This window comes from Phaenicophaeus curvirostris, chromosome 9, assembly GCF_032191515.1.
Source record: "Phaenicophaeus curvirostris isolate KB17595 chromosome 9, BPBGC_Pcur_1.0, whole genome shotgun sequence".
In the NCBI taxonomy this organism is placed as follows: domain Eukaryota; kingdom Metazoa; phylum Chordata; class Aves; order Cuculiformes; family Cuculidae; genus Phaenicophaeus; species Phaenicophaeus curvirostris.
Window position 1 is genome coordinate 34,538,256 of NC_091400.1, and position 26,855 is coordinate 34,565,110.

At 44.5% G+C, this 26,855-nt stretch overlaps 1 protein-coding gene across 1 annotated transcript in view; it reads left to right on the forward strand.

Moving 5' to 3' along the window:
- Nucleotides 1-26,855, forward strand: part of SGMS1 (sphingomyelin synthase 1) — a 97,218-nt gene that overhangs the window by 5,243 nt on the left and 65,120 nt on the right. The window contains exon 2 of the mRNA XM_069863918.1: nucleotides 22,940-23,058. The gene's annotated coding sequence lies outside the window, so the exon portion shown is untranslated. The remainder of the gene's footprint in view (nucleotides 1-22,939; nucleotides 23,059-26,855) is intronic.

The following is a 26,855-nucleotide window of genomic DNA, read 5'->3' on the forward strand; positions in this document are numbered from 1 at the left end:
TTTGTCCTTCTCCTGCAGCCAAAGTTTTAGGTGCTAATGGAGAAAGGGTAATGGTTTGTGCTCTTTGTCTTCAGACTCTGTTGTGCTTTCTTCGGTCATTTGCGGGTCAACAGTGAGTTTTTACTCACCTTTTGCACCTCAGTTTTTTTTGTTTATTTGGTTTTGTCTGGTTGGGGTTTTTTTGTTTGCGTAAAGGACAGTCTGCACAAAACCTCTGCCATTTAACACTGCTTTGTTATTCTTAACTTGAGCAAAAATAACCAGAGATTAGACACAGAAACAGCTCTGACCACCTACAGGATGCCCTGCTGCTGTGCTTTCTGTATGGCAGCGTATTAAAGGTACTGACCTTCACTGGAAAGGAGTCGGGAAGATTGTTACGGGGCTTTCGTAGAATCATAGAATCACCAGGTTGGAAGAGACCCACTGGATCCTCGAATCCAACCATTCCCACCAATCTCTAAAGCATGCCCCTCAGCACCTCATCCACCCGCACCCCAAACACCTCCAGGGAAGGCGAGTCAACCACCTCCCCGGGCAGACCTTTCCTAGCAGTATAAATCGGTGCTTCACTGGACAGCACGATGCTTTTAACAAGTTTGCCTTGAAACGCTTCCATAAAGTCTCTTGATGCTGTGCTTTGACCTTCTGCCACTGAGCTGTCATTTCATATGGGCTTCTGGCATAAGCTCTCCTGCTACTTTCAAGTAAAAATTTACCAGGCATTGAAAAGTTTGATTCTGCAGTCGAGTGCTGTGCAAAGCTATAAAAGCCCTGTTTGTGCACAGAATGGATTTCTGCTTGCTAGGAAGGCTTGGGTAGCGCTTCAATAAATGCACAGGAGTGACTTTGAATCTACATGCTAATGGAACAGCTACATCTAAATGGAGATATAGTTTCTCCTCTGCTCTGAAGGCCTGTACTTTGTCTTCCTTGCACCCCTGCTCTTCTGCATCGAGTTTTATGTACTTGGATTATATTGCTCTGGAAAACTTTGTCAGGGAAGTTAATTTAAAACTATTTGCGAGGTTTAAAAATTACTCCTGCTGTTACAATGATGAAAAAGGCCTTGAAAGCACCTTGAGGGTGATTGCTGCAAACATGCCCGCTTGACTCTGTGAACGGCATACAGTTCCCCGATCGTACTCACCATGCGCTGATGAGGTAACTCCAAGGTGGCCACCTTCAGTGTCAGCACTGTTAGCCAGCTTGGCTAGTAATGGTGCTTCAGGGCTCAAGGTCCTTTTGCTTTAAACAGGAGCAAAAATCCAGCACCGGCAGGTGAGTCAGGCAGTGGGGAACTTGGGGTGAGCCTTGTTGCTTGCAGAGAGTGCGTGAAGAATATGAAGTGCCGATGATCTGTGGACTTGGGGTGTTTAGGGAATACATTTTTAGTCTAATAGTTAAGTGAACAAGAGAGAGAAAGGGAGAGGAACATACGTGTTCTCAAAATGCTGCAGTCGGGTGTTTGGGGGGCAGTGTGCCAAGTGGAGGCAGTCTGTGGATAGCTGGTGTTCAAAGCAGCACTGTGAGCAAAGCAAGAACAATCAGAAAAGGGTGAATGCAAGTGTGTGAAGGTCCCTATGAAATGATTTGACAGAACAAGTTGTTAAGTTTCCACCAGTACTTTTGGGATGCCAGGATATGCATTTAATGGAAACGTGATTTTATGGAGACATGCTGTGCCAAAAGCAATGCTTGGTAATGGGCTAGGGTTTCTTACCTACTTATGATGAAAGACTGCAAAAGCCTTATTTCACAGTAATGAGCAATTAGCTGCAAATGAACAGAATGACTTGTCTGATAATGCCTTTGTTTTTGTGCGTGTGCAGTTTCCCACTTCAGTTTTCTCCCTTTCGCAATGTAAATAGATGGTTTATCAAAGGACATTTTAAAAACAAAACCAGGGCCAGAAGCACTTCTATCAGAAGTGGATTATTCGCTTTCTGATACTTTGTTCAGAACTTCTTTGGGAATGCTTCCAAGAAGATGAGTTTCTGTGCTGAGAAGACACAGACCTGTGTAGCCATGTGTCTTGTCTCTGATCATCTGTAATGTTTTTGATAGGGAATGCCAGAGTTCAGCTGAGAGTTTAATAAGTGGCTATGAGAATATTTGTAGAGAAGACAGTCACAAACAAATTGATGTTACCTCCTGCTCAGATCAAGACTAACCTCAAAGGTTCATCAGGCTGCTTGGGGTCCAGTTGTGTTTGAAAGTCTCCAAGGAGGGAAATTAGTTGCTTTAAGAACGTAATGTGGGCTTTGGGGAGAGGGGATCCCAGCTCGTTGACAGAAAAAGTCCTTCCTGTAAGCTTTAGTTAGTGTTTCTCAGTGCCACCAGGGGATGGAGTGGAGGAGAGGGAAGAACCCAAGATAACAGATGATGTTTAAGATACTGGTGCGCCAGATTTTTACAGCAGAAGAGGCTATTGACTGTTTTCTTCTCCGCTGCCTTAAAGATCTTAACTTCTAAGTGGTGCCGCTTAACTTGCAGTTCATCATGACACAAGTGAATCGAGTGGTATCATTTTATAACTGCCTACGGGGAGGCTTCCTTGGCCACTTTGTTGAGTGGCTGCCAATCTTTACAGTGCTTTTATGATTCTTACCATTAGGCAGCTTCTTTGCTAATATCGCACAACATATTTAGGAGGTTAAAAGGAGATTGTATTAACCATGTGGTCTCTGTCACACTGGGAATAGTGCTTTGATGCTCTCCATTTGTAGCTGGATGGGAACAGGCATTTAAAATAGTTTCCACTCTACAGAAATGTTGGGTTCATAGCTTATTTTGGATTTTATTTGTTAATGATCTGAGAATCTTGTTTAGAACTGACTTTTTGGTCTCTTAAGGGTTGTAGCCTGAAATGTGATGCCACGCTAGTAAGCGCGTTCGTTGTGTTTATTTGCAGATTGGCCAGTTAACTCATCAGTGATTGGCCCTTCTGCCATAAACCTCGCAAAAACTATGACGTGGATAGTGCTTTGCCTGCCTCTGTCTAGCTGTGCTTTCAGCACATAAATTATGTATTATGGTGTGTGATCTTTGTATTCGTGCAAAGACACCCTGACGCTGTTGGGAGTGTGGTTGTACGTGTGTTCCTGTTACATGTGTCTGTGCGGACACTGACGCACCAGCCTTCTCAGGGTGAAGGCTCCAAAGGCTCGTCTGTGTGTGGAAAACTCATCGTAGCAGATTAAAAAGCCAAAACACCTTGATAATTATGAACATCCAAGTCATATTCATGTTTTCAAGAATTTTAATGATTTCAAGAAAAATGAATCTATAGTTTGTCTAGACTGCTTAATAAATATAATTAATAAACTATATCTGAACACTTTAAACCACAGATAGGTTTAGAAATACTGTTTTTATGCTGTGAGAAGGATTGATTTTTCTTGCAGCCTGTGTTGAGGTGAAGACTTCGGTCTTCCATAGGTAAGGTGCTGCTGCTTGTACCCGTTGTGTTTCCAGCTGCGTCGTGCGTAGGTGGACCTTGCAGGGTGAAGGGATTTCAGAGTAGCCGGATGTACAACGGTCCAGTCAGCACACCTTACCCCTTTTTGAACATCAGAAAAATAACAGCACCTTGTAGTGTTGGTTGCTCACACGTAGTTGGGGCAGATAGTTCAGTCCCTTCTCTTGTGTGAGCTCATGTTTAAATCTTATCATTAAGATTTTGGCGAATTGCACATTATTTAGTGTCTGTGCGAGTGCTTATAAGAACGCCGTATTACTTTCTAAAGGATCCTAGTTCTTTTATTATGAGTTTTCATCTAAGTAGCAGTGAGAATCTTATAGATGCATTCAGTGTGTGAATGAAATCCACGTGTTCCCTAAAGATGAACTGTGTGAAGTTCCTGGAGTGAGGGAGACTGGTTGTCACTGGTGTATTGCTCTGAGCTGCTGGTTGCTGTAGAAGGGGGGTTGTGGGAAGCAGAGGCTTCCCACCCTGGGACCCAGGTGAGTGATGAATGCCTTGGAGCTGTAAACTCTGATCCCTATCAACTAAATCTCAGCTTTTAGGCTGAGAGGCTGCAGATAAGGTTCCCAGAGAAACCAGAAGTTCAGGTATGTCTGCTCAAAGTGCGTTTTCTGGGCTGAATTAATTAATGACTATCACAGAGCTGTTGTTTTTTTTTTTTTCTCCTCTCTCCCTTCTTTTCATCTTCCCAGTTTCAGTGTTAGAGGGTATCCCAGGAGATTTTGGAGAAATGCCATGTGGATTACCTAGCAGAGTAGGACCTTATCGAGAGGGAAATGGCAACACAGTGAATGTCAGTAGGTGGGATTGTGCCGCGCTGTTTCCGCCCTCAGCAGCACTGTAGTAACTGACTTTCCCAGGTCTGTGTCATGCAAAGTATTCATGGCAATCTCTACACCAACATAGAATAACTTCTGCGAAGAATCGTTTATGAATGAGTTTTTTTGATTTGGTTTGTTTTGTTGCAAGAACACCATGAAAGAGTTTCCTGGCACTTTTCTATATTGGAATAGCTGGAATAGAGCCCCATGCAGCCTTTAAATGCTTGTGAGGTGTATTTTAGTGTAGTTGTTGTGCAATACTGTGCTGTGTTCATTTAGTGCAACTCGCTGCTCTTGGAAAGAAGTACTCAAGTACCACTGAGACTCTTTGCCTGGGCTTGGTAGGTTTTAGGGTGCTGGAGCAATGCGTTAGTGTCACGCAGTGTGGAACTGCGGGATATTTTCCCTCTGGAATGGGAGTCCCTCTGCCAAGAGCAGTCCTGTCCCTCCCTCTCCAGGGATGTTTCTGAGCTAGGGTCCAGCCTTGGTGCTGCAGACCTGGGCACTGGCGAGGCTGGCAGAGCACCACGCTCCCTCCAGCAGAAGGGGCTGAAGCGAACAGAGATACCATGACTGGGAAATCCCTGGGAAAGGATCTGGTGGCAGGGGAGCAATGGGGCAGGGCACAGGCAAGATGCCGCTGGAGTATTTGTAGTGCCTGGTCTTAGTAAGATATGATTAAGACATTGATGCTGTGACATAGGTGCTGTAGCAGCCTTGTCCAGCCCGTCCTCTAGGAAGGGATTTCAGCATTATAAAGCCAGTTCTCAGTGTTCTAGGTAAAATGTGTTAGTGTGAATGTACGCTTGCCTTTGGTGTTTATCGTGTTTATCCTAGACATAAAGGAGTGTGAAAGGAGTACCTGAAGGGGGCCTACAGGAAAGCTGGGGAGAGACTGTTCCTAAAGGCTTGTAGTGATAGGACAAAGGGCAATGGGTATAAACTGGAGAGGGGCAGTTTAAGACTAGACATAAGGAAGATTTTCTTCACCGTGAGGGTGGGGAGGCGCTGGCCCAGGTTGCCCAGGGAAGCTGTGGCTGCCCCATCCCTGGAGGTGTTCAAGGCCAGGTTGGATGGGCCTTGGGCAGCCTCATCCCGTGGGAGGTGTCCCTGCCCATGGCAGGGGCTTGGAACTGGATGATTGTTAAGGTCCCTTCCAGCCCAAACTGTTCTATGAGTCTATGAAATCGGCCTAAGATTTCAGATGAGAGCTGTCAGGCACAAGGGGTTTGGGTGTTCAGCTGTGTGTAGGTCTTGCATCTTTTTGTCTTTGCTCTTAATGTTGCTAACAGTCACTAAAAGAGGCAACACAAACTTCAGCGATAAGGAAGTGAAATCTGTTTGTTTCCACAGCCACTGCAAAGCCAAATAGCTCAAGTATTTGGAGACATGCTGACAGTTCTGTAGTTGTAACTTTAAAAATTGGGAGAAGAATTAAAGCAAATAAAATGAGGACTGGTCTTTTTGCTGGCTTCTCTGGAGGCAGTATTATTCTTTTTGGAATTTGAGGATTTGTTTCCTTTCAAGGACTGCTTTACAAGGACTTCTTTTTTTATAAAGCAGAGGTGAATTACTCTGTGGTCATTTATTGAAGCGATTTCCTCTATGCTTAATAATAACCTGCATTTTATTTGTGGCGGTATCATTTTTTTTTAAATGGAGATCTCAAGTCATCCCCTTCGAAGACAGATTGTCTTGTACAGGGTATGTTATATGATCTTGAACAAAGTACCTTTCTGTTTTTAATTGATACTTTTATTGCTATGATTTACATCCGCAGGGTGAGGGCAGCACCGTTCCTGCAGTGGCTCAGGAGAATTGCAGGGAGGCGAGGAGAGCTCTTCCCTTAGCTGGAGACTCTTAGATGCTTAGAAATCTGCATGCAAGCTTATTCCTCGCGTCTAGGTATTGATACGCAGGGTGGTAAAGAGACATGTTTTGAAGCACAGCATTTAATAGAAGTATTCCCAAGTTAAACCTACCGGTTGTGGTAGTTCTCGTCATTCAGGTGAGTGGGGGTTGTTGTACAAGGCTCAGAAATGCAGCTGAAATCATACACTTTCAAATAACTTATTAGAGTGCTCCTTCCTGGTCTGGTCTTCTTGCTGTCGCTCTGTCTTTCACCTCCTTGTGTCCATTCCCACCTTCTCCAGGCTCTGTCGATCTCTGTTGCCACCACCTCTGCGCTGGGCTTGCAGACCCCCTGAGAGGTGGCTTTTAGCTGAAGAGTAGCAGGAAGGAAGCAGAGCCCATATCTCTCCAACTGCTTGTGATCAGCACAAGCAGAGGCAACCAGGGAAGTGAGGGAGCCCCAGCCGAGCCCACAGGGAGCAGAAATCAGAGTCACAGAGGAGCATCTGCTGCTGTGGAAGGAGGGTGCCCTGGCTCCTGCTTGAAAGGTGAGTCTTGGTCTCACCTAGAGCATATGGCACAGGTTTTGCTGCTTCCTGCCTTGCTGCCAGGGACCCTGTGCTGTGGTTGTGGCCTCTGATAAAGATGAGAGGGGAAAGGGAACTTGGTTATAAAACAAGAGCTGCCTTTGCTGGATCAGGCACTCTGTTTATTGTTTGTATACTCCAAATGTCAGAGTGTTGTTCTGGCAAGCGTTGTCAAACTCAGATTCTCTTTTCATGCTCATGTGCAATTAATCTCCTAGAAATTTCAGGGAAGAGATGAAAATGTCCTTGTAAATTATAACTGTGCTAATATGCGCAGCTGGTTAAACATCAACTGAGGGCTGTTTTTTGAGTGTGCTGAAGCAGAAAACAGTGACTGGCTTGGTAAGGTCAGCATTGGAAATTTAGGGTTTGTGTTGATTTTTTTTTATTTTGTTATTATCTTTTATAGAAAATGTTTCCTTTTTTCCCTAATGAAACTGCTTTGCAACATGTGTAAACCAGTCTTTAATCCTCTATGGAAGGACCCGTGGCTACCTCTGATGAGAGAAGAATCTGCTTATGCTTTTGGGACTTCAGATATCCCTTTTGCAGCTACCAGCTGGGCATTTAAGCCTATTACAGTAAACCCTGCAGTTGTGCCCTCCGGGTTGTTTCTCACCCTTCCCCCAGCCAGGGTATTAAGCAAACACCCTGAGTGCCAGGTTGTGGGGAGGCATGGCAGGATGCTTTGCCACAGTTACTGCCCCTTCCTTTAGCGACTGAAAAACGGTGTGCAGGGAAAGGAAGGAGGATCATCCTGCTTGTTGCAAGTGAGCACGTTTGGATTTTCACCAGGCTGTCTGCCATGAGCCAGAATAACAAGTGAAGGCACCCCCAGTTGTGCTCCCAGCCAGGTCTTACCGTGCCACCGTGTCATGCTTGCTCTGCAAGAGATCAGCCTGTGTGTTAACATCCAGAAGTGCAAGCGAGATCGCGATTTTCGAGTTTCGAGGAGATCTGGTTTTGCTAGCAAATGTAGGCGTGAGGCTGGAGTCAGGGATACACCTCGACTGAGGACAGGGCAGGGGAGGGAAAGCTGGCTGTAATTCCTGGCTGTTCGGGCTCTCTTCTCTCCCTCCCTGCTGAGGGAATGGTCCCATTCCAGCAGTGAAGGGGAATTAGCTGTTGCTTGGCTAGTCCCAAGGTTTTGCAGATGATTTTTGGAGGGGTGGATCAGAGTCCTGCTCCTGGCCCTGAAGTTTGTCTGCTTTTGAGGGCTGAGGGAAGGCGTAGGTGGATGCAAACCCCCACGTTTTGCCACATCTGAGGCCAGCTGGCTTGTCAAATCTGCAGGACAAAAGGTTTCTTCTGCTGCAAAGTGGACTATCTGGTACTACTGATGTTTCTAAGGACCTGGTGCTGCTGGTGCATAAATTTCTTGCTTGCGTTGGGAACCAAAAGTGGGCAACTGGGAAAACACAAATCGTGAAAGGCAGGACTGGTGGGTTGATGTCGCACTGGCTGCTTAACAGAAACAGGTAAAACCAGCTGTTTTCATATGGGTTTGTTTAGTGTTGTGATTTTGATGTTTTATGGTAGTGGTGCTCTTTTTGGTGTTATGTTACTGTTATCCCTTTTGAACAAGGCATCGTGGGGTCTTTTGTGCACACGAGGGAAGGTCCTTTCGACTGTCACTGACTCCTGGTTCCCAAGCTCAAGGTTTCCCTGCAGCCCCAGCAGCACTTTTCCATTTTGGGAAAAATGTCGCTCAAGTTTCTGCCCTTTTTCCCATTATTTTTTAGAGAAAATATATTATTTTGTTCAGGTCAAATTTGAAAATACATTGCTGGAGCTTTTTTCCTGCCAATTTAGTGAGTTTTCACCGTTCATAAATCACGCGATTAACTGTTAAGAATGGAAGAGGCTCTTTTGGTATTTGTAATGCTAATGGAAAACTCAAGTAACAGAGGCATTATGGCCTCCCAAAAAGAAGTAGTGCAAAAGCCAGTAATGTTTTCCCTGTTGACAGAGTTGTTTGGAAGAGATTATTAATCCTTCACATCTGTGCAGATGCAGTTTGTGGACTCCGGGCTATTAGCATTTCTAACAGGAGCTGAATGCAGCAGGGAATTCCCCCCTCCCTCTCCAACCCAGTACTTTGGTTTCTTCAGGGAACTTGGTCTTTCAAAAACCACAGTTTGTTAACTGGGTGATCTAAAAAATTACCATAGAAACTGTCAGAAGGGGAAAGGAACTCAGCTTTTGCTGAAATACTAAAAGCATCGTAAAACACTTCAAAATGAAAAACATTGAGGTTGCCTAGTGAAAATGAAGAGATGATGAGGACTAACAGATGAGACAGCAGAGGGAGAGCAAGTGGCTTATGCAGGTCAAAACTGGGCTGGTCTTTGAGGTCTGAAGCTTTTGAAGTAAAGGCGATGGTGAGGCTGTGACACGGTGGTTCCTGCATCCAGGAGAGCCAGCTGTGCCCATCGCTCCGCGTTTGGTTTGTGCAGCAGAAAGACTGTCAGATCTCTTATGCGCCTCCTCTTTGGAAGCAGTCGAAGTTAAATGAGAATCTTTAGATATTAAAACTCGAAGCAGCATGTAATTTGTTAGTTGCATTGATGGAAATTCTCAAAATTGAGCTGTTGTGGCTAGGAAAGACAGTCTGCAGCAGAACAGCGGAGGCTTTGCGAGGTGCCAGGTAGCTGTGCAGGAGCCTTGCAGCACATGTCCCTCATAGCACCCATCCAGCTTTGCTTGGCGCGAGAGGGGCTTTGCTCTGCCTCGAAGGCAGAGGCCTCGCCAACAGAGCACTCTCGAGAGCCAGCTCTGAAAGCATCATTATTTTGTATAGCTTTTCTAAATGAATACTGATCGTTGATTCCCGGCAGCCTGGAGGTAACCGTTTCTTCCCAGCTATTTAACTGCAGAGGAGGGATGTTGCAGCAATGTACAAATACTTCTCCGTGCCCAAAAGAATTGAGATTAAAAAGCACTTAGTGTAGCCTGGCAGAGGTGCGGTCCAGAAAATTCCTTTTCTAAACTGATGGCTCTCAGGTCAAGACAACAAGTAGAAAACCTTTAAGTACGTGAAACAGATTTCTGCTGTGAACTATGAGGACCTTTGAAAACTGGAGTAACTTTTGTGGCTGGAAGTTTCTTTTTCTTTCTTTTCTTCTTAACTTTTGTTAATTTTTTGTGGACACATAGTGCTGCCTTCCAACAGCAATGGCCCCTGAACTGCCCCTGGCAAGTCATCTGTGTATCAATGGCTGGGTTTAAGCCCACCAAAAACTCAGTCTTGCTTTGAGATTTAGGTATTATTTGCATCAGACTATGGATCTATTGATTTTTAACTCAGGGACTGTCGCCTGTCAGTCGCTGTTACACACTGCTTTTGTAGCTTGATTAAATCATCCTGTCATTCTTGCAGGTAACTTCATTCTTTTGCTTGCAGTGAATTAGTGAAGTGCAAATCCAGCTCGAATTCATTTCTGTTGGAGCATATCTGCGGGTCTCTGGCCACTGCAATATAAGAATAGGTGAATCTCAGTTCCTCCAGAGGTTCAAGTCAGGGTCTCAGGAGAAATAATTTTGTGATTAATTTGGTTTTCGTGGCAGATGACACCAAAGCCTCACCGGGAGGTTGAGGTCTGTAGCTTCTCCCCATGGAGGGTTGCTGGTGAACTGCTGTGTTTCACAGCCCCGAGAGAATAAACCACTTCCAGCTCACTGAGTGCTTAGTCTCTGGAGACCCAAGAAACAGGCACGGTTTGTGAAACCTGGGAGCGGGCTGCACCTCAGCCAGGTCATCAAGCTCCTCCACAGACCCATCTGTGGAATTTAAAACTCCCTGAGAGCAAGTACGCATTGAATTACTGTGCCATTACCTGTTTTAGGCTGCTGTGATGAACAGATCTGCCTTCCAACTTCTTCCTACTTCTCATGGGGAACTGTGACACCAACAGAATTGGAAAAAAGCATCATGTAAGACAGTTTTAGTGTAATAGCATATCTGCTGTCTGGCTTTAGCCCCGCTCAACCCCTGGCTTTAAGTGGGTATGAGAGGTGTGCGAGATGTGCTTGATAAGCTTAAAAGAGAAAAAAAGATTAAGTCTTTATACTTTTAAGTGAAAGGGAGGAGAAGGGAACTGCAGCAATAGCGTCAGGCTGTCAGAGGCCCTGATTGTCCTTCTGGGTGTGCATCCCTTCGTCGCTGCCTGTCCAGGGTGAGAAGTAGCTCTCTGTCAACGGGAGGTGCTTCAGGAAAAGGTGTGCTTGACGTAGGCTGATTTTGTTCTTTTTCTTTTGCCTTTCTTTCCTCCTTAATGCGGAATGTGCTGCCCAGGTCTTGCTGGGCAGCTCTGTTGCTTTGATACATACCTGTGGTGTATATATTTGCAGTGATGCGAGAACAACAGTCCTCATCTGTAGGGAAGGATCTGTAGGGACTGCTGCTGGAGGGTCAGTTTGTCTGTGTATGTAAACATTGTGTAAGCTTAAAATGCACATCTCTTCTGTTGGATGTGCTTCCACACCTTTCCTTTTCTGATCTTTGGATTCTCCCCAGACCTAAGTTTTGTTGCTGCCTTTGGCTCGTGTAACTTGTGATTATAGAAGAGTCTCACTAAGTTCAATCTCTGGCTCTCTAACCAGAGATTTCTTTACCGCTCAGGACTTGCCTGCTTAACTTCCCATCTTCCCCTCCTGTCCCCGACCCAGCTTGCTCAATTGTATTGTTTCCCTGTTAAGCAAGAGGCAAAAAAAGCAGCATTTGATCTAGTTGGCAAGGATAGTGACAGGCTTTTTGTAAGCAGCTTGCGGCTGCGGGGAAGCCACGTGTGAAGGTGACATTAGTGTGCCAGTATAAATCTTGCCACTGTGACATTCAGAAATGCTGAATGTGAGTTGAATGTAGAGCTAATGTACCTAAATGTGAAATGGAAACGTCTTGTTGGTGTTTCAGAGTTTGTTTTCAGCTGTTGCGCCTGTGCCCATCATTTCTTTACCTCCTGCATCAGACATTGAAACCTAAAATAAAATGTGTTGTGCAGAGGTACAGAGAACAAGATGGCACAGCAGATTTCATCTTTCATTGCTGTTGCACTGGCATTTGCACCATGCTGAGAGGCTTTCTTCTGGTCACTGAGATCTGGCTAGGTCAGAGTGGCACAGGCACTCCAGCGGGCAACCGAAGCTGATGCTTATCTGCTTCCTAGCCTGTAATTAATTCAGACCCAAAATTTAAAAAGGGGGGTTTGAAGAAGGCAAGAGTTTGTTATCATTTCTCAGAGGTGAGGATAACCTTTGCAAATCAATGAAAGTGAAGAGAATAGATTTATTTTCAATGCCGCCACCTTCTGCAGTGACCTGGAAAGGAGGTGGGGATTAACAGTTATGCCACTAATTTAAGTCACTGATAGGGCACTGGCAGTGGTTGGTTGGTTGGTCTTTGGTAGACCAATGACTTAATTGGACGAACCAGATAGCTGTGTCATTTTGCAGGTGTCTGGAGATGAATTTGAGTGGACAGGGAGGCTGAAGGGCACTTTTATTTTCAAGCTTCTTTGTCTACTTTAGTATTGACACGTAAATTCAACGGTAGGAGGCAACTTTGCCTATTGTTCTCTGCACGGACTAGCAGCAAAGAATAAAATCTTTGTGGCTTTTATTTTGGCACATGTGAAACTTGGCACTGCTATTTGCGCACCTCCTTATGTGTGTTTCAGAATTAGGCTTTCTGCCCCAGCAGGTTTGTAAAGCATGTGTCTTCTGGAGAAGGGAATGGGAAGATCACATTTTTAGAGCTTGCAGGGGTCTGGTGAAGCCTGGAACTGCTGTGTAATCCTTTTGGTATATGAGAAGCCTCTTTCTACCCACCCTGGCCTTTCAGAGGGGGAGTACAGGTCTTTTCCCCACCCCTTAAAAAAAAGATGTGAGAATCATGTTAACTTGCTGCTTTTGTTGTTCCTACCTCAGGTGGTTTTGTATATTGCAGTTAAGCAAACCACCTAATTTTGACATTTAATGTGCCTGGTGTGAACTACTTTTCTCGCTGTTGTAAGAAAAAAAATGGAAAATGAAGCCTATCTGGTCTTACTGTCGTGTAGGGGTTGTGATGTGCTCTTGGTCCTGCAGAACTATTCAGTACTAAGCAATAAATCATTGGCTTTTTAGAGCAAGGCTGAAATGATCTGTGCTTTCACAGAAAAGCTGTGATTATTTCTGCAGGTTGGTGCATCATCAGAGCCCCACAATAAACCTGCTGGCTTTTCCTTAAACTCTTGAGCCTTGTCTGGCTGTATTCCCGTATAGAAACATTGCACAAGACTGGCCTTGAAAAACCAGACTTGTAGGGTGGAAGTTAACCATGTGGAGGGTAAGCACCAAGTTGTCCAAAGTTTATTCCACCTTACTCTCTTTGGGTTTTTTGGCATATTGGATTGTCTGGGTTTCACTCTGTGCAATTCAGTCCTGTTTGTCTGAGGTTCCTGACCTCACCAGGCAAACTCCAGCCTGTAAGACAGTACAGGTAAGGCCAATGTGAAGGGCTGTTTGGTTTTTAGTACCTTACAGGGAAATGGCTCATCCAACTGTAGGGCTCATTTTTCTGCACAGACGTTTCTGGTACTGTCAAAACTTGCTGTTTCGTTGCCCCAGTGCTGTATGGGATCCTTAGTGTTTTTTAACATAAAAGCATGGAAGAATGTAGCATTGCTTTGCTGTAGACTTCCATGTGGTGATGTTAACAGAGCAGGGAAACATTTCCTTACCTGCCAGATCTCTGCTTTAAAAGCTTACTATATTTTTCTGTTTGTATTTAGCTAATTCTACATTTTAGCTTGAGGTAAGTTAATTGATGAATTCAGAAGTTAAGGGAAGGGAGAAGCTGGTGCAGAACCAGCTTGTGGCTGGGAATTCCCTGGGAGAGGCCAAAGAGTGAAACCACAACCCAAGAAAGCAGGCACTTGGAGCTATGGGGTGGGGAGCTGGCAGAGCTAAACGAGGAGACAGTACAGAGAAATGCACTAAGCAATAACTACTACAGGACCAGTATGAAGGGGCTGGAGGTAACCATCTTCTGCCCTCTCCTTTTTTCTTTTTTCCCTAGCTAGGTATCCTGACTTTACCAAGAGGGCACAACACATCTGATTTAAACTCATTTAAGCACGTTGCTCCTCTCCTAAAACAGGGATCGTGAATCAAATGTGTTGAGAGCATGCCTAGGCCATGTCTTTAAATGGGAAGAGCTTCAAACTAGAAAAGGAGGTGCTGCTTTGCTGCCTTTGAACAATAGCATTCTTCATATTCCTGTCTTCCAGTTCTGCACCCCTGTGATAATTGAATTGTGCTGAATTCAGAGTGTTGTTTGAAAATATTGCCTGGCAGCTGACATGCTTTTGCCTCTGGTGACCCTACCCCATCTTAAATAACAGCCTAACGTGTTTTGGGCAGAGTTTTATTTCTAAGGTGGTGTGTCTATTGCAGGACCTGAGTGTGTTAGATGATCTGCTGGCTAGCTGGGTTTCAGTGAAATTCTGGACCAGGCGACAGGGAAATTCCCTGTACTCTTATAGTGGTTTTCCAGACCTCTGCTTACTGGAGAAGACCCTGCAGGCTTTGGTTCGCCCTGCTTCACCGTCAAGTTTTTCCTACTGAATAATACAATGATCTGCTCTGAACGAAGGGATCAAGCTGAAATGGCACCCCTGCTTTGTCCTCTGCTTGTTCTCACACTTGCTGTAACAACCTGCTTTTAGCATATTAAGAGCATTACGTTTGGTTTGGGTTTGTAGTTTTGCTTTAGCAAAGTACTCTTATAGCTGTAAAGCCTTAAAGAGGAATGTTCCTGGCAATACCTGTAGGAGCTGCAGTTCTTTATGGTGCAAGTATGGAAATCTATGTCTTGCTTTAATGTTTCTTGGAGCCGGAATGTTTTTGGATGAACAAAGCATTTCATGTACTGTATAAACCACTTACAGGCAACCTTTTTACCCACAGACTAGAATGCAGCCGTTGTGAATGTTGCAGTGTTTACAAGGACCTCTAACGCAGTTTAGGCGCAGGAGTGGGATGTAGTGGGGCAACGTGTCGAATCTAAATGTTAATTTTGAGTGACGTGTCACATTCCAAACCATTTATTTTATGAAAAATCACTGGCATCCATAGTCAGGTTTATGAAACAGTTTACAGTAGTTTTTCTCCCCGAAGTGCTTACTGAATATTGCTGTGTGATAATTAGGAGCAGCTAGAAATGTATTTGAGGAGTGCTGGCTTAACACCAGCCCGATCAGGTTCCACTGTAGAAAACCAGAGCCGGAGTGATGGCAGAAATGCACTTGGTAGGCGGATCTGGTATGTACGATTTAGCACTGACACCAGCAGATGTGTGTTCTCCTGCCACTATGTTGTCTCACATTGTTCAGGCAGTGCTGTGATCAGCTTTGTCCTCTGTTGGGATGGTTGTTGCTCTGTCCTCTTATTCTGTAGGCTCTTTAAACCCTGAAGGAAATGGAAAATACGTTGTTGACATTTGTTGAACTTTGCTAGCAGCATTAGAGGTCAGAGTGATTGGCTTTTGGAGATATTAAGATACTTTGACTTTTGCCAGAGATGATCCCTTGTATGAAAGAATGTAAAAATCTGTTGTTCTGCCACTTTCAGTGCTTGAAAATCTTAGTATGGCATCTTAGGAATCATGGAGGAACCTGTTGATATAAAGTCTGTGACTGTGTAATTTTTCTTGCAGAGGAAAGGCACATTTATTTGTTATTTGCAGTTAAGATTTTCTAAAACATCTCCCACATAATGTTAACAGAGGAGAAGAGTGTTGTCAACCTGAGGATTGTAACCTGGCTTCTGTTTGAGGAACAGCTGAGGAAGGAAACCTGACAGCTTGTGATGGCTTAAAAGTTAGGTAGCAGCGTAAACATACCTGCTTGAATCTGTTAGTAGCTTGCAAGCCAGAAACAAGGATTTCTTTCCATCCCAACTATGTGGGAGATGGGATGTGGCAGTAATTGGAATCCCAAGGACTGGACAGTGGCGCACTAAATCCCCTCTCCACCGATGGATATTCAGTCTCCTTGCAAGATAACACTATAGACACCAAGAGTTTCAACTGGATCATGTCTGGGGGGACTAAGCCAGAGTTTGGATGAGAGATTCCCCGAGGGTTACTAAATACAGGCTCAGGAAACTCCTGGAGCTGAAAGTAGTTTAAACCTCAGTGTTGGCTCCTGCAGGGCACGCTGCTTAGCTGCTCTTGCATGTTTGTCCCACTATTGCAATTTAACAGCCATGAGGGTTTTTTCGTTGCACAGGGCTATCATGAAAAATAATAGTGCTGAAGCTTGGGGTGACTGAATTTAAGGGGTGTAATAGTGGAAGCAAATGCCAGACTTCGAGTGGTGTGATGGCAGCACTGAAGGGAGTCTCTGCCAAAAGTAGTTGCTGGTCTTGGGTGTGCTGGCTTCAGCCCAGAGGTGCTGGGAAGATGGTACCTCCTGGTTTTCCATTTTGCAGCCTTTCTTTGATTCCGTTTTCCTGGATAAGAAGGTGAATTGCAGAAGAGGTTAGAATGGGATGGCTGCCCAAACACTGAGTACATGTCAGTGTTTGCTGTTCTGGCATCAGTATTACTATCTTGCAGATCTTCTGTTTAGAAGAGACCCACGTACAAAGTACTGAATGATATTTTAAGAGCTTAAAGAAGCTTAAAGAAGCCTCCTTTATAAATTTCCATGTTGCTAACAGCGTATTTTTGTATACTCAAAAGATCTTTAGCTACTGCAGTAATGTAGGGAAAGCTGCTTGGGCACGTTTTGAGTGTATTCACCAGATGAGAAGAGAATGTGTTTAGGGTAGTTTTGGGGGGTTTCCATTTCAGTGGAGGCCTTGGTGTGCTTCATGAAGCAGATTGCTTTTTAGCTTACTGCAAAGCTTGAGCAATGAACACAACTTGTCACTGCATCTTTCCAACTGTCCTGCTGAGTATCCGCTGACCTCTCTGCCCAGGACAACCATCGGCATCCACTGCTACTTTTGGAATTTGCTGCACTCCACACAATGCACCGTGTGTCTTTGGAGAAGCAGCAGAAGTGAGCTGCTGTGTGCCTGTGGTCTGGGGTGGCTGACGGAGGGGGCTTTCAGTCACCAGTGGAGGATCATGTTCCAGAAATGAATCTCAATTAATGCTCTTAACTCTTCTGGAGTGGAAAACACACAGCAGATCTAGGTTCGTCCTCTGCTTATTTACCTTAATCTTTGCAGACCGCAGAGTCTGTAAATGACTCCATCTCTCCATGCTGCCCGTCCTCCCTCTGAGATCTGTTGGTAAGCATAACGGCATCCATCCTGCTCTCTCCTTCCTGTGCCATCATCACCTCTACTCTGCAGGAACCATATTGTCCAAGTCTCAAACTCATGGTATTGTCTTCATGCTAAAAGCTGAAAAATCTAAGTATGAGAAATGCAACTTCTCGACTCTCTGGTCAATGAAGAGTGCATCTCCCTTTGTCAGACCAGTTACTCCGATTTCTCACTTGTAACAGCTTTGTATCAGCTCTTACTTTTTAAAGACTCTTGCAAAGGTGGAGTGTGTCTAAGGGCCTGTTGTTCTAAAGCATTTGCAAAAAGCGAAGAGCTAAGTTTAAACTGCTGTGGTTTGTTTCCGAGTCAGTAAATAACTTGACAGGAAGGCTTTTGGATGGGGCGTCATGCATTTAAATATAGTGTGAATTCTTGTGTGATGTTGCTTACAGGTTGAGGTGAACCATTTCTGTCTGCACAAGCAGACTGTGCTTGTAATGGAGTCCCATTTTCCTCCAGCTCCTGTAAATACAGAAAAGGTACCAGTCAATTGGAAATGATCCATGAGAAGCCAGACACCAGATTGATGGGTAAAAATAAGCAGAATAATAAGCAACTTGAAGTAGTTTCTATTGGTGGCAGAAGATGGGAAACTGCTTGCGTTGCTCTCTGTTCCCAGAGCAGCAGCAAGGTCCGTAAGGCTGGTTGTAACCTGCATTCCTTATCTCTGACTTGTTTGCATAATGAACTCACCAGGTGTGTTGTACAAAAGGTCACAGGCTGAAGGGAAGGCTTGTCATTACCAGATGGCTTTTCAGGAAGGGGCGTGTGACCTTTGAGTAGGTTTTCCGATTGCTGGTTGAAAGAACCCTTGGTGGGTTTGCTGGTCATCAGGGGGTGTGTATTTCAGAAGCAGGGGCTGCAGGAGATAACATTGCATTCACAAAGATGTTGTAAGAGTATACTCTTCCAGAAAGTCTGTCCAATAGATACATGTGTGGATGACACAAAACCAAACGGGACTGTGCCCATAAGTCTTTATTTAATGAATTAAGAAAATCAACTATAGTCACCTTCAAAACAGTTCCCTGCAGAGCTGACGCACCCTGAACATGGTGCTGCCCGCCCTCAGAGCAATTCCACAGAGCGTTGTCTGAAAGGCTGTAGAGGATCTCTGTTGGTTTTGCTTTCACATCTTCTGCCAACAGAAAATGGGTTCCTTTGAGCACCAACTTGATTTTTGAGATCGCTTCGCCATCAGCTTTGGTCAATAATTGAAAAGTTTCCATTGCAGATTTCTTCAGTTTCCCAAGAGACTTGATGTAACTCACTGTTCACTCTTGCACACTGATGTTTTCCAATTAAGTGTAAGAAGAGGTCTCTATTTGAAACCACATCACTCGTACTGAGTGAAATAATTGAGCTGAGCCTTATTTCACTATGAGAGTTTAGAACATGTTCTGTAACCATCTCTTTGACTCTCCCCTCGTGCTCTTGGTTCCTGAGCTGCAGGGTAAGTCTTGGGTTGTTTTTTTTTTGTGTTGGACCTCGCATTATGCAGGCAGTGGACTGCTATTGGGAGCTGTTTGTAGTGGAAACTTCAGGCAAATATCAATCCACAAAATATGATCTCTTTGATCTAATAGTAAATCCAGGCAACAGGCAAAGGGAGTTCTAGGTCTGGCAATCTTACTGGGAGCAGATTCCCCCTTTGTTACATCTCCTCCTCTCGCTCCCATAGTTATTTAGTTAGAGGCCTCAAAACTTTGCCATTTTGACTGGTGCTCATGCAGTCCTTTTTTTCCCTCACACTTGTGAAAATGATACTTCACCTTATTTACAGTGTACAGTGGGAATCAAGACTTCATGGTGTACATCTGGCTTTCCGCAAGCTACTGCAGAACGTACACAGACATCTCTGATGTGAGACAGCACGGTTGTGCGCATCTGTGATAAAAGTGCAAATTTTAATAGAGAAGAAAGCATGCTGGCTGCAAGCAGTATTTTTCATTTGTCACTGAATTCTTTTGCGCTTCTTCCCATCGGTTTTGTTCCCAGACCCCTGGTTGGGTCTGTGGGATGCTGGAAGAACCAAGCAAAGGTAATCGTGTGAATAAATCTTGCTAAGTTACATAATTATGTTGCTTTTGGTTGTTACAACAACTGTTTTCTCAGGGCTTGGGGTCACTGGGATGAGTTTGCAGTGTGCTACCTGTTTTGCTATGATCTTTCCACATTGGAAAGATGAAGGGAGTGTTTCAGGGTGCCTCCCTTTAGTGCTTCACTGTGCACTGATTAAAAGCACCATATGTCTGGCTGGGGGAATTGTCTCTCAGTCCTTCTAAAATGGAAATGGGAGCTAAAACAATTTTACTTTCTTACAATTCAAGACAAAAATGGAAGTTACCCTAAAACATAATAGCAAAAGCCAAGGGGGACGGGCAGTAGGATTTAGGTTCCCTACTGCAGATCTGTCTACATAAGACAAATGAGGGTCATTCTTAGCTGTGTGGTTTCATTGGCTCTGCAGGAAGAGAGCAGAGGCTAACAACTGTAGATTAGGGCAGTTTGCAAAGTATTTCGGTGGTTAAGCCTGCCTTTGGAGGTGTTTTCTGTGTAAGAGCTGCATCACAAATTTTACTGGCTTCCTGTGTTAACTCTGAGGAGGATTAAAATGACATCTCGAGCTTCAGCTAAATACTCTCTCAGAATACCTTACATTATCTTTAAATCAATTAATTTGATTAATTTCACAAGCTTACTGGGCTGGTGAACTTGTGCAAGGGATCCATTTAGGCTGAATTTCTCCAGTGTATTTTAAGGAGTTTTAAGGACGTGTTAATGTGTGTCTGGCAAACAAGAAGCAAACATGCCAGAGAAATGTGGAAATAAGCCTGCCTTCCTGTGCTGGGGTGTAAAATGAAAACGCTGTTCTAATCATCGAGGTGCCTTTTTCCGAGCAGCAGTCGGTAGCTGGTTAGTGCAGCCTTTGCAGACTTTCCTGATCGTTACTGTTTATGCTGGATAAGAAAGTATGACAACAGCAGACTCCTGCTCCTTTTGCAACACTGCTGCTTGTGTATATGTAACTGGGAAGGAAAAGAGGAAGAGTATCCTGGTAGTTATTAGCTCTCTTGTGATGCGGACAGCAAGACTGTCAATAACCTCAGAAATTAATCTCCCTAGCCTCAAAACCCTCAGAATTGTTTCTCAGCTGGTGCTTCAGCAGTCGAGAAATGCTGTGGATGTTAGAGCACGTGCTGTCACAGACAGAGACGAACTTTGCTGTGCCATATGCTGAACCAGAAGGGCCCTTCTTTTGTGCCGTAATGGCTCACTATTGCTTAGAACTCCAGGGTCTCAGCTACTACCATAAATATGTTCCCATGCAGCTTAAGGAGGCTGGGCCCTGAACTTGGGAGCCTGCAGCCCAGCAGAGCAGAAGGCGCTGCTGTGCAACTGGAACGGGATCTCCCTTGGGGAGAGGGAGCAGGGGAGTGTGGCACTCCGGCTAAGTGGTTTAGATAAGGTAGATCTTTTATTCTGAAAAGCATATAAGACATGTTGCAGTTGGAAAAAAAAAATACTATGAAGTGCATGAGTGCCACAACAACGATAAGGAATGAGTTGTAATCAAGCCTCACCATACAGTTCTGCTATCAGTATAACTCTGGTAGGAAGCGAAGCCAGCTGTCAGTGTGAATTGCTTCTACATTTTTCTACCTGGCTCAGAAATAATTCTGTGTGTGGCAGAAACCGTGTCCTCACAGGATTGTATGACTTTATACTGGGCAGGAAGAGGCTACAGCTGGTATGGAGCGTCTTGGGAGCGCTCGTGGTGCTCAGCAGCACATGCTGATCCACGACTTGCTCATCGAAAATGTGTGTTTACGTTTGAGCACCAGTTTATGCTTTGTCATCGCTTGGATCAGAGAGGGATCCATCCTCCTAGAAGAGCGGGTACGCAGTTTGGAGCTTTCCCTCCAGATGCGGGGAGGAGCCCGGCAGGCTGGCTTTCTTGCAGTTCATGCTGACGCTGCTCAGCAGATGGGTGGCTCTCAGGCTTCGTAAAACTTGGCAGATGAGTTGGCTGCGAGCGGAGAGTATGATGCGTGCAGGAGGGTGGCTGTTTTGAGTGCAGTTACTCATGGAAACAGGGCCTTCCTCCTTACTGAGGATGTGCTGGTGGGTGTTCACAATAACTTGTACATTTTGTAAAAATCAGCTCTCATTACTACAGTCTTGCAGAGAAAAGGGCAAGATAGCAAGGCTTTTACTGAGCAACCCCACCGCTGGCAGGGTCGTGGCTCCATCCAGATGGACAACCCTGGGCCAGGCTGCCCAGGGAGGTGGTTGAGTCACCACCCCTGGAAGTGTTTAAAAGGCAGGTAGATGAGGTGCTTGGGGATATGATTTAGCAGTGAGCAGGTACGGTTGGAGATGATGATCTCAAAGGTCTTTTCCAGCCTTATGATTCTATGACAAAAGCTGTTTGATTTCCAACCTATCTTCTGGCTGCTGGAGGCTGGGCCGGTGGGTGTTCAGGGCGAGTGTTCAGGGTGAGGGGCACCTGATGGCAGCCTCCCGAGGTACTTTGAATTATCTTGAAGATGAGACAAGAATGTAGCGTAAAATACAAAAGCAAATTTCCAAGTAATCCTAAGTGTAGCTGGAAAGGGAGTCCAAGAAAGCAGAATTGCCGTGCCACAGACTGCTTGCTTCCTGGCAGTTGCTTATTTGGATTTTGTTCTACTTAAGCAAGCAGAATCTGATTTCCACACACACCCCTGCCCCATATTTGAATGTAAATGTATGAATCACAGTTTTCTAAGTAATGTGAAAGAAGCAGGGAGGCCATCTGGTTTTCCCTTACCTCTAAGTTTAGTCAAAATAGCCTAGCAGAGCCTCGTGTGAAAGGGGGCTGGTTCTCTTCGAAATCTCCCGCCTGGTTTTGTCTCCCTTGAAAGCTGGGGGATTGGATTAAGAGTGTATTTGCTTCCCAGCTGTGGCGTTGAGTGGTTTGTCTGCTGCTGCTGGGTCCAATGTTTGGAAGTGTTAAAGTTAAGTAACAGGAATGGAGAGAAGCCTGGGTGCTGCCCCTCAAGGTTTTGGTCACGTGCGTTTTGGCGTTTAGCTTTTGGGTTTGCTTCAGTGCAAGTGCTTCCTCCCTCTCATAAATGATTTTGGTTATCTTGAAGACCACCAGAAAAGGCTTTTGGCCTTCCTCCTTCACTCCCCCTGCATGAGCTTATTTGTCAGCAAAACACGTCATCTTGTGAGATGCCTGGTTCAGAGCCTGGATGACTTTACCAGCTCCCTTCAAAGGAAATGTTGAGATTTATTTCTTTAGGTTGTGCCCCAAATGGCGGTGTATATCGCAGGAGTTATTCTGCCTGATTGCTCTGGGGATCCCTGGAACTGGGAATGGTTTTTGAGAGTGAAACACTGCAATTCTCATGCCATTGGGAGTAGGTGGCTTCTGGACTTCAGTGCCCATGGACCAAACCAGATAGTCTGCAGCTCTATTTCTTGCGTTGTTCTAGGGGTGGCAGTCTCATCCTAACCACTCTTACCTGCTGCAGGCTGTGAGGAAAATGAGCGTACGTCCAAGGTGCGCTCCTGCGGGAAGGCTGGTGCATGGGGGGAGTACTGGGTTGGCTCTTCTTGGGTTGCCACAAAGTGGGTGGAGAAGCGCTCCAGGCCTCCTTCAGATCCGATGAAAGCTGCTTATATGTCTTATTTGGACACAAGAATCCTCTCTCTGCATCCTTCTAGAAATGCTATTTTTAAAATGCAGCTGTCTTTACTGTATATCACAGCTATTGGTGGACCTTGAGGTCATCTTCATATTGTAATAACTCCTAATATTTAGATAGAAAGCCTGCTGTTAGTTCTGCTTCTTAATATGTAATTGCTTTTATTTATTTTTTTAATAGTGACTCTCATGACTACGTGAGAAGCAGCCAGCAGCAGGTCTTCTGAGCTTGGACTTTTATATTCCTGGTGAACTTCTAACCTGATGAATCAGGTGGTCTGGGTAGAAGAACAATTTCAGGTAAGTAAATGAATTTTGCATTTTCAGACATGTATTTTGGAGCGATGCATTTTTTTTAAACACTTTTTATGGTAGACTGATATTAAATGTGACTTGATTTTGGGGAAGTTCCTGTTTTGGACTTGCATGGGCAGATACCCTTTTGACTTTGGATTAATTGTTCTTTTCCTGTGTGACAATGGCCGTGCTCAGCGCTGCAGCAGTCAGTGGTCCTCACTTGTGTATTTGTTTCATTTGACTTCATGTCCTACAGCTGGGTGGCACTTTCTTTGGCACCTGGACTGGCTGGTTTCTTTGAGGTTCTCATTGAAAAGCAAGGCTTAGTAGAGAATACGATGATTCCCTCTATGTTCTGTTAGGTTGGGCGTTGCTTGTACCAGCCTGGCACCCTCTTCACTCAAGAAAAAAATTTCCCCAAGCAGCCTAACTAAATTCCATATCTTAGGAAAAGTCAACTGATCGGTTCCTTTTCTGGCTGTTGAACCTGGGTGATACGTTGGGTAGACAACCAGACTGGTGGCTGGAATCCCTGGTTTCTGTTCCCAGTTCTGGCTTTGAGGTAGATGAATGACCTGCAAAGAGAAAATAAATGGGGCGTATGCCCCTTCTTGCTGCTTCTAGTTATGTTTTTGTCTTCTAATAATCCTTTGAAGCTGTGTGAGAATCTACTTAAAGGAATCTGTTAAAATTTTTGTGGTTTTATTGTGTTTGTTGGTACTGGAAAGCTTCATGACTGATGTAAGGGCTGGAGCAGGAGGTGTTGTAGGAATAAGAAAATAAAAGTAGAGCTATTGGGCATGGAGATTTTGGGAGAGAGTGTGTTTTTAAAACTGTTGTTGTTTGTTTGTAAGCTGAGTGACTAGCTCAGCAAATGAGCCCAGTCTTTCATGCCTCCAGTTCTCAGCTGGGAAAGCTGCTGCCTTCTTCTCAAAATCTTCTGGAATGTTAGTGAGGCTGAACTGGCTGTGGGGAGAGACAGAGCAGGAGAGCAGCCTTCAGTTGTGATCTGTCTAAGGCAGTGGAATTCTTCCTGCAGGTGTCCCAAGCAAGTTTGGTTTTGGGAAAGTTGGTTTTAGCCCCTCTCCTACAGATCTTATGGGTCAGCATGCCACTAAATCTCAAGTGTTGTAACATGAAGATGTTCAGGAGTGCTTCCACAGGTACTGGAAGAAATGCCATCAGTAATCGGAAATAACAAGTAAATTGGCTTGACTGAACATCAGAGCTGCTGAAATTGGGGGGATTGATTTTTGTGTATTGCATGTAGGGTGAATTTTTTGGAGCAAATTTTGATTTTGCAGTTGCTACTTTCTGAAAGCTGATATCTGTGATAGTTGTTCTGGACAAACTGTAATATCTGGGCTTGTTTTCATCACTCATGAGAAGTTCCTGCTTTTCTTCAGCTATATAAATATTAAGAGTGAAATGCACTTCTACCAGACACCAGAAGCTCATGTCAGTGCGTTGATTCGACTTCTGTTTCCCCTGGGTCCTGTACACAGATGTTATGAATAATGCAGTAATGTGTTACTTAAAGTTTAATGCAGATTTAATAGGGGTTGAACATCAACAGGTACAGTTCAGGAGGTGAAAGTCTGCTTTGTTCTGTGCTAGATGAGAAAGATTAAAACTAAATACCAATGGGCATGTGTAGCTTCTGTAAAGGTGTTACTTGCTAATGCCTTGGGACTGGGAATCTCTCTATTTTTTGTGTATTTCTGTCAGTATATTGCAACCTGTGCCTTGTGGTGTCACAAAGCACAGGGATGATTCGTTGCTCAAATCTAGGGATCTAATATAGTGGAATAGCAAGAAGCTGCTGTCTCTTCAGTGGCGTTTTTATTCTTTTCTTTGTGCAAGTATTACTTTTTAAACAAAGGGAAAACATCCCTTTTCTCAATTGAAAGCTTTACAGAACTTGAGCCTTAAAATAATCCGGGAAGTCTTTTGTTATATAAATATACTCATCCTCCAACTTGGCACTCTATGTGCTTGATTCAGCTGCTTGCTGAATTCTCTTTTAGATTTAAACTTCAGTGGCTTTGAAAGCGAGAAGACTGGATGTTACTTTTATATAGTGCTTATGGTTTTGGCTGTGGCAGCTCTCGAGGCTCAGAGGGCAAAGCAAGTGCACTGGTTGCTGTGTAATGACTGTGTAACGGTGACTATTTAAAGCAGGCGGTGCAGTGTAAAGCCGTGGTTTGTGGCTGGAACTCAGTTTCTGTCTCAGTGATTTTTGTTTAAGCTTGTTACTGCTGAGTTTGCTTATAACTACTGAATTTAACTCCATGGGAGCAGAGCCTCAGTGTATGCAGGATCTTTTGAAAAATTTTTTTTTTGCCTAAGTTGTTTGTTCAGGAATAAAAATATATGTTGATAGAGCAAGGGCTTGGAATGGTTAAAATTAAATTCCAGTGCAGCCTACTCAGTAGTTGAGGAGCACCGAGATTTCTGCATTCAGATTTCCCAGTTAAAAGGGCAACAGTTGGCTGGAGCAGATGTTTTAAAAAGTGAAACAAAGCCAAAAAACCATCCCATGACAACCCCCCTCCACCCTGTAAAATGTCAAAAGCATGGGGGATAATCTCGATTAGAAGTGTTGCCTGGTTTCTGGGTGTTGCCCTGTACCCATGAAAGCACCTTTGGGGGAGTTTACATTCATTTACATACGTAATTAATAAGTTTCCAGTTTTCTCGTATCCTCTGTAGGGCACGGGTTCGTTGCTCCTTGCATTGGTTTGAGTAATACCTCTGCTCTCAGGAGTGGGGGTTGGTGGTGGTTGAGGAGGTGATGTGGCATGTTAAAGCGAGTGATCTGCGTGAGCGCTGCCTTTATTCACCTCCTGCACACAAGAGGCAGCACCTTTACAGCAGCACCTGCCTGGTTGGCAGCTGGTTTTGCCTCCCTCGCTGGGAAGGCCTGGGTGTCCTTCCTGGCTCCTGTTTGACCCCCCTACTAACCTCCCCTTCACATTTTCCAGATAGACGTGAGCTGCGTGTATCAAAACTGTCCTGTAGAAGTGGGGATGGCAAGTAGGTGTTGCAGGATCTGCGTAGGTGGTTTTGGTAGAAATACGAAGTCCACAGGTTGTATTTTTAAAAGCGAGGAGGATGAGGAGTGAAGCCATGCAGTCCCCTGGGAGAACCTGCATCCAGTCCATGGTCTGATGTGCTGCTGCCATCTCCTCCCTTGTTAGTGGAGCAACTCTGTACCAAGAGAGGAGAGAGATGACAACGTAATGTCTTGGGAGCTTATCCAAAACTGAAGGTTTAATTGAATTTTGGAGCAGATACTGTATGTTCCCAGTGCTCTGTTTGTTCGGATGGATCAGACTGGTAGATTTCCTAGCCATTGCTGCTTATTAAATAGCTTGGCTGGTTCATGGTAGATGAGCAGCATAAAGCAGGTTTCTGTTGATAGTTTCGCTCATGTCTCCTTATTCATTTTCCCTCGACATGTTGTTGCTCCCCATTTTATTAAAAAAGGCAAAGGATCTGCTAGCAGAAAATGGCTGCGGTTAATAAAAACAGGCTGTACCTGCTCCTAATTAATCCTTAATCCAAAGAGGATATATTCCTTCTCTAGATTAGTTTGTCAGCTGAAATAGCAAATGACTATTCCTTTGTCCTGAGTTTACTTTGAGATCATTTCATAGCTTACAGGCCCAAGTAATAGGATTTTCTGTAAGGACGTGCTCACCAATTCTTGCCTGTGTTCAACAAGAAAATGGGGTTTCTGTCTTGCTGTGCGTTCTCTTTCCTTCTGCTCCTTTTTGCTTTGGCTTAGCTTTTGCCAC